Raw genomic sequence first — 8877 nt, forward strand, 5'->3', positions numbered from 1 at the left:
CTGGCCGAAGATACCCTGATATCCTGGGTGACACTACTGATACGACCCGTTTTAAGAGGTTTACAAGTGTGTAAAACTACTTATAAATGGATAGATCCTGGGACCATCATGTGGAGAGTCGGAGCACAGTAGAGTCCCCCAGCTCTGGGAGATGAGAATCTGCAGCGGACAAGCGACGGAAGTGTCATACACAAAGAGTTTGTATAGATCAAGACCACGAAGATGAACGTAGACTCTATATATAACACCGTCAGATACTAGAGACTTACATACTCAACCTAACGACCATGGACACGACCCAACCTGAAGTATTTTGGAGGCTATACCTTAAAGGCCAATCTTTGGTTAGTATGGGACGAGACAGAGTGTCAGCATTTACCAACTCAACATACACACCTTTGGGGACCTTGTCTGTTCATCTTGGGAGCTTTGGGAACTCAAAATCACAAGAGATGGGAATTCACTCCTTCCCGAAACAGGGATAAGTAAAAGGGATTGCTCCTTAGGGCTGATTCCAAGGCTACATAGAGGTAGCGGCCACCAATCTCTTTGGAAGAGAGGACTCAAATCAGTAGTGGACTATGACTTATGTCATTAGAGGAATCAAGGTACTTAAGGAGTTAGATGTTAACTATAGGGGCATAAACGGTATAATGGACCTCCCAACAATACTTCGACAGAGCTGTAGACTGTGCAAAGCAGTAAGCAGGGGTGCTGCATTCGGACCGTCGCAAATTCACACTACTGTGATGTCGGTTAGACTTTTAGTTGGTTGCGTCAAGCTTCTAATCGAACAGCCTTTTGTGGCTCAGGAACATTGTCTTGACAGAAATTTCGGACCAGTTGTTCCGAGATATGTTTTTAGGTCCCATTACCCTATATTGTGGATTAATAGTGAGATCAGTGTTTTGCGAACGTCCAAAGGAGCCTAAGAGTCACGAGAGAGGCGCAAACAAACATAGAGCAGAAGTATCATTGATCCGTAGATAGTCGTTGACTTCGATCGTGGGATGTGGATCGTTCACGTCTCGAAGATATGCTCTGTGCGATATGCACATGTTGCGTGGACGCCCCGATTTACAAAGGCTTCTTCACAAGGCCCGGTGTCAGTGGTTTTAGAGTGGGTCACCTTCCCAGCGCCTATTATGGTCTGATCTAGGACGCCACCGATCTGGTTTTGAAACTCTCAGTGTATAAGTTACCAAGGGAGATTTTAGTATTGGTTTATGTCCCTCTGTCTATTTATTTTAATGGAACTGTATCATAGTTTTTATGATACAGCTCTCATTTATTGGCTTTTTAGGACAAATGGCAGATTTTTGGGGTTGCTTGCCCTAATGCTCAATTCTGTAGTTTAAACGAAGTTTTGTGACCTTGTGCCTGTCTATCATATATATTATTCGACTAATTTACATTACGAATGTTGATTTGTTGTGCGTCAGTCTCATCTTTGTTCTTCTTGTGTGCTTTTATCAACAGCATACTGTGAATAGAACCAATAAAATCAATTGCGTCCTCATCTGTTAAATGTAAGTAAGATGTATTATGGTGACGAATCAAGTGTATACGCTCATTAGATAGACCTTTTCTTCTCTCTTACTTGCTTAGTACTTTCATACACGATCATTCCCTTTCCTCCTTCCTTTACCAAATCCAACCAAAGTCCACGCTTTTAGATTCTTCAATCTCTCTGTGTATATACAGGCTTCTTAAGTGGTGGGTAGATCCACGCGCCACGTCCTTGGTTGTCGGAGATTCCATCTTTTGTGGATTGAAGTTTCTCCACTCCAGATCAGAAAGTACCCCAAAGAGGTTGTGTGTGCTGATTGTGATATGGTCGTGATCTTTGTCTCGACACTCTCAGCCTAGACTCCCTGAGACTTCTCCAATGAGGTCGTAGTACAATATGTAAATAGAGTGTAAGAGAGGTTTTCGTCCTCTCTAGCAAATACTCAGGATTGAGGTCGTGTCACTATTGGTCGTTTTAGGTGAGATGTAAGTCTTCTTAGTATCGACGGTGTATTATATATTGAGAGTCTAGTACATGTTGAAGCTGAATAGGGGTTCTTTTCACATTCGTGGATCTTATACAAAATCTCGTTTATACCTTCATTTCTGTAGTTGTTTTTGTATATACTACCAAAACACTGCCGCTTTAATTATTTTGTGCGTAATTTTTGGCTCGCACGTCCATATCCTCGTATTGCGTTTTTGAGTTTGGTAATGTCTTTGGATTATAATTTCAGGATGTTCAGGAGTTCCATACAAATGAGACTAGGAAAATCTCTACTTTTTCTGGAACCATTTTATTAAGTAGTCCTAACTATGCTACTCACATCTGGTTTAAGTCGTCTTAATGTAAGTATAAGATGGTGTATTAACCACTATTCGATACATTATTCAAAGACTCTTTGAGAATTAGGTATAGCACTGATCGCAATCTTACTATCACTACGACTCTTTGAGTGTTAGTACAACCTGATGTGGGGTTTATTTTCAAAGAGCAACTATCCCATTGTTGCACCGGTTTACAGTCTTTTAATATTTCCTGGAAAAGTTTTCATATTTAAACATAATACATATTTACCCGTATAGATCTGTCTTAGATTGTCTTTATCACCTTAAGGCATGATCCACTTGTTATTGTGATATCTCTTACTTTCTAAGAAATATAACAGTAGTGCGGTCTTTAGTCGATCGTTAAATACATAATTTATTACGTTATAACATGGTTCGAAAGGGAGAACGTTATCTCAGCTTCTTGCTATCTTTTGCGAGATATGAGGTAGATTAAACCTACATTCAACAGTAAGGCACTGAGATAATTGAGTGAATGACGATTCCACAAATTTCTTAAGATTTTGTGCCTCAACTATTCAATAGTTGCATTTGAACAGACCACATCAGGATTTCGCGAATATAGACATAATAGTACTTTATTAGGCCACAATTTCCATAACTGACTAACCAAAGGATGTTCGTCGTAACACTCTTGGATTACCCAATACAGTGTTCGCAAAATATTATAGTGGCAGTCCTGTACTGCAAAACTCCACCAGACGAACAGAGGTAACAGGCAATGCCATCTACTCACAAATCATAGCATCCACTTGTCTAACCATAAGCTTACCATGACTTTGAGTAGGAGATTATGCGAAACTTTTTCTACCTTCTTGAATATCACAAACTACACATTTTGCTGGAGGTTTACTAATAAATAGAACGTGTGAGAGTTTGGGGAGTGACAATTTCCATGACTCTATCCAAATATGTTTAGTGGAATGTCAAAGATATCCCAAAAACTTCTCCCACCCCTCCGTTATTAGTTACTCAAATAATGTTCTAACTTTGCTTCACCATTAATATTGCCGCGGTGGAGAGGCAGGAGTCGGGAGGTGTTTTTGGCACGACGTGTTTCAGATCACAACGGTGCAGAGAAGCCTGGAGCGGTGTGCGAGGTGAAGGGCCGGCTGGCAAGAGCACGTTTCAGCCCGCTCTGATGAGGGCCTTTGCTAAAGTATATAGTTGAAAATCTAACAAATCTGATAACTAGTCATTTATATATATATAGTTGCATCATGTTATGAGATAACATAATTGAGGAAAATTGACATAAATATGATTTATATCTAGTGGAGGAGGAATAGTGCTATTGAATAGTTGATCCTATCGGTTTCCCATATATTGCCTGCTATCAATGCAATTAACGATGCACAATCTCCCTGATCTCATGGTAGTACTAAAACGCTAATAATCTTTAGGTATATCGTATGAGAACTATTACTATACCTCAAACAGAGATACTGACTATATTCTTCATTTTGATTTTAAATTCTTTAAAACGATTCGAATTTGCCATATAGGGGATACTTCGTTGTCTGCTGGTTTTTTTTTTCTCCCCGTAACCGAATTGCATTATGATATTCACCAACTAGTAAAGTGTGGGAAGGTGCAAGAGTAAATCAGTTATTATCCATGTCCAAACTGATAGTGTCAGACTGAAAGTGAAATGATATTCATCTTTTGCAGAACCAACTTACAAATCTGAAAGGAATTTCTTAGAGCCAAACAGCTTTGTGATTCAAGATCATTCGCTTCATACCAATCGCTCTTTTGTTATTTAGTGAGACACTTACTTGATACCCTATATCATGCCTGTTCTCTATGTTTTCATATATTTTATTTCGTGAGCCATATTGGCACCGCACTAGTCCTCCCCCCACCGCAAAGCTTCACACTACGATCTGGTACACTCCGCACGTTCGCATTAGAATACTAACGATTCTCTTGGTTACTGCTTGTCTCTCCTAAAATTATGAACGCCTTAAACTTTTCTCAAAGACTCTTTTCAAGCAGGATTCAGATTTGATTATTGCACCAATTAAACATTTTACCCTCTACCTTGTGATAATCATCAATTAAAAGTGATTTGAAATATTCAAATCATCCTCCTTGCTCTTTACATTCATCGGGACCACTTTAGAGGTTTGAATGTACAAGCTCTAGAGAGTTCTTCTTGGCCCTATGACTGTTTTCTTAGTTAATAGATATCTTATATAGTTTCACTCTCTGCCTTTAAGAGCTCAGTGATCTACACACAGGTAAAACTTCTTTTTTCTACTCGTTTAAAATTTTATTCTTTACAATCTCCTCGAAATTCTATTCAAGATTTGATTATTCCATACTCGAGGTGCCAATTAGTTGGATCATTTTCTTTAGAGAGAAATTTTAAGTCTTTTTTATTTTGAGTTATCGCATTTTAAAAACATTTCAGTGTTTAAGGAGTGGCATTTAGTTGCTAATATCCGCCTCGTAGATCATCACTATAAGATTAGATTTTCCACTTCTGAACATTAGTCCAAGAGCACAAATATTTAATCCATTCTTTGAAATGAATTTGTTATATATATAGAGAATTGAATACTGAAAATAATTTTCTAAACCAAACTCGATTTACAATGGAATTAGTTCACTCTCAATTACCATAAGAAACCAACAGATACATTTCAAGTTCAAAATCATAAGCATTTATCTATGTCTATCCTGTTAAGGATAGAGTTCTCAGGTTTGGACGACTGTCCTACCCTTCCGTATTGTTATTACCACAATAAGTGCGACGTAGTTAGTTTTTGACATTTGTTTGTCACTTCGTCTCTTTAGCTTTTTCCCATATTTTGGCCACACAATTAACAAATTTCCTAAATGAAGGAATTACAGGAGTGTATCCCACCTTAATCCTTATACTACAGACCTATTTAGTTTATCACTTAAGGCATGATCCACTTGTATATCACAATACATGCTTAAGTTCACATAAGATAACCTAGGAGCTTTGTTTATTGGATATGAGTAAATTCCAGAATGAAATAACAATTATTTTATTCATCAAAGAATGTGTATCTTTACAAACAATGAGACTCCGGGAGAATTAGGACACCAATCTCAACAATCTCCCACTTGTTCTAATGACTTGGGAGACTAATGTACAATACAATATATAATAAACTAGGGCATACCCCAGTATCATCTCCCACTTGCCCTAGACAAGATGCCGCATGTCCCGCAGACCCGAACTTTCCAGGTGACCCTCAAACACTTTAGCCGTGAGGGCCTTTGTAAAGGGATCAACAACGTTGTGCTTTGATGTGATCTTCGTGACTATCACATCATTACGATGCACAATCTCCCTGATCAGGTGATATATCCATTCGATGAGCTTACCCCGACGATAACTTCGAGATTCCTTCGAATTTGCCACAGCCCCGCTGTTATCACAATAAAGTGTGATAGGCAAATCCATATTTGGAACAACTTCCAAATCTGAAAGGAATTTTCTTAGCCAAACAGCCTCTTTAGCTGCTTCACAAGCGGCTATGTATTTAGCTTCCATAATGGAGTCTGCGATGCATCCTTGCTTGATGCTTCGCCATACTATAGCCCTTCCATTCAGAGTGAAAACTGACCCCGATGTCGATTTGCGAGAATCTTGATCGGTCTGAAAGTCAGAGTCCGTGTATCCTGTAAGGATCAGATCCTTATCTCCACACATAAGCATGTAGTCCCTCGTTCTCCAAAAATACTTGAGGATCGTCTTGACCACTGTCCAGTGATCAAATCCTAGATTGAACTTATACCGACTGACAATCCTTACTGTATAGCAAATGTCGGGTCTGGTACACAATATTGCATACATTAAGCTTCCTACAGTAGAAGCATAGGGAATTTGTCTCATCTCCTCAACCTCCTGAGGTGTCTTAGGACATTGATCCTTAGACAAAACGATTTCATACCTGAAGGGTAACAAACCCTTCTTGGAATCCTGCATCCTGTACCTGATCAACATTTGATCAATGTATGATGCCTGAGACAGGGCTAACCATTTATTCTTACGATCCTGAATGATCTGGATCCCTAGAACATACTGTGCCTCACCCAAATATTTCATTTGGAATTGGGCAGCTAGCCATTTCTTAATGTCAGTTAGATACCCTACATCATTCCCAATGAGTAGGATATCATCCATATATAGTACCAGGAAAGCTACTGAGTTGTTGATGATCTTCTTGTATACATAAGATTCATCAACGTTCTGATCAAAGCCAAACGACTTGACAGTAGTGTCAAATCTAATGTTCCAAGATCTAGATGCTTGTTTTAGCCTATAAATGGACTATTAAGCTTGCAAGCTCATTGCTCTTGATCTGGAACTATGAACCCCTCTAGTTAAGTCATATAGATGGTCTCTTCAAGATTACCATTAAGAAAAGCAGTCTTGACGTCCATTTGCTATATTTCATAATCATAAAATGTGGTTATGGATAGGAGAATCTTGATAGACTTGAGTATGACAATAGGTGAGAAAGTTTCCTCAGAGTCAACTCCTCAACCTAGGTATAATCCTTTGCCACGAGTCTAGCCTTAAAGGTTTGCACCTTACCATCTACACCTCTCTTTCACTTATAGATCCACTTACACCCAATAGAACTTACCCCATCATGCAGTTCAACAAGCTCTCAGACGTTATTGAAGTACATAAACTCCATTTCCTATTTTATGGCCTTAACTCATTCATCTTTGTCAACATCCTCCATTGCTTTCTTAAAAGACAACGGATCCTGGACCCCATCATTCGTAATGACATTTTGGGCTTCGGTCAAATCTATGTAGTGATTCTGTGGGTTCATAAGCCTCCCACTATGTCGAGGCAGTTTCAACTATTGAGCTGATTGACTAGACGTTCCGATCTCAACAACTCTTGTTGATCTGTCGAACTGTTCAACAACTCTTGTTGAACCCTCAACAGTTTCAGTCTCATTAGAGATCTCACGCAAAATGAGCTTACTTTATGGCTTATGATCCCTCATGTGGTCTTCTTCCAAAAAGATAGCATTTGTAGAAACAAACACTTTGTTCTCACTCAGATCATAGAAGTATCCACCTCTCGTTTCCTTGGGGTAGCCTACAAAGAGGCAAATCTTTGAACATGGTTCCAACTTCTTTGGGTTATTCACTAATACATGTGCCGAACAACCCCAAATCCTAAAGTGGCATAAACTACCTTTACGGCCTCTCCATAACTTAAAAGGTGTTTTAAAAACACTTTTCGAGGGAACGTTGTTCAGGATATAACATTCAGTCTTCACTGCTAAACCCCAAAACGAGTCTGGAAGATGAGCATAACTTATCATAGACTGAACCATGTCCAACAAGGTTCTATTTCCTTTCTGATACACCATTCTGCTGAGGTGTACCAGGGGCCGAGAGTTGAGACGTAATCCCATGTTCTATCATATAGTTTTGGAATTGGAGGTCCATATACTCTCTACCACGATCAGATCGTAGTGTTTTTATCTTCTTACCTAACAAGTTTTCAACTTCAGCCTTATACTCCTTGAACTTGTCAAGGGCTTCAGACTTACGTTGCATTAGGTAGAGATACTTGAACCTTGATTAATCATATATGAAAGAGATGAAATTATTCATACCCACCCCGAGCTCTAACATTCATCGGACCACAGAGGTCTGAATGTACAAGCTCTAAGGCTTCCTTGGCTTTGTAACTTTTTCTAGTAAAAGGTCGTTTGGTCATCTTGCCTTCGAGGCATGATTCACATACCGACAAGGAGTTTTCTTTTAAACTCTTTAGAAGTCCACTTTTCACCAACTTCTCAATCCCATTGAGGTTGATGTGACCTAACCTTAGATGCCAAATTTGGGCATTTTCTTTAGGAGAAACCTTTGGTCTTTTAGCTATTGTTGCCGTACTGAACATTTCAGTGTTAAACAAGGCTTTTATGACTAACGACCTTAGTACATATAAGTTATTTCCATTGAACCATAAACAACTCCATTCCATTCTTGAAAATAAACACTTTATTCTCAGAAAAGGAGACGAAATAACCTTGTTCAATGAGACAAGAAACCGAGATTAAGTTACTCTTAATATGAGGAACTACAAAAACATTATCAGTAACAGATAATGTTTCTTGTTAACAAATAACTTCAACCTGCCTACAACAACAGCTGAAACAACCTCACCAGTGTCGACTCGAAGAGTCATCTCTCCTTGTGGCAACATTTGTCAGGAACTGAACCCTTGGTAAGAGGAACTAACATGATTGGTAGCACTTGAATCAAGGATCTAGGCAAAATCATCATTCTCTACCAAACACGTCTCCAAGACCAATAAATCAGACTTACTATCTTGTCTCATCTTTTGGAGAGTAGTGGGTCAGTGTCAGAACAACTGACACTATAGTTTTTGTCATCCACCCTTTATGCTCGAAAAGTAAGAACTGACGTTCAAACAAATCTTGTAATGAGTCTATGATCTCGCGTGCAATGACCATGTTCTCAACCCTTTTGGCCAAAACATCT

Source organism: Benincasa hispida, chromosome 8 (genome assembly GCF_009727055.1).
Source record: "Benincasa hispida cultivar B227 chromosome 8, ASM972705v1, whole genome shotgun sequence".
Taxonomy (NCBI): Eukaryota; Viridiplantae; Streptophyta; class Magnoliopsida; order Cucurbitales; family Cucurbitaceae; genus Benincasa; species Benincasa hispida.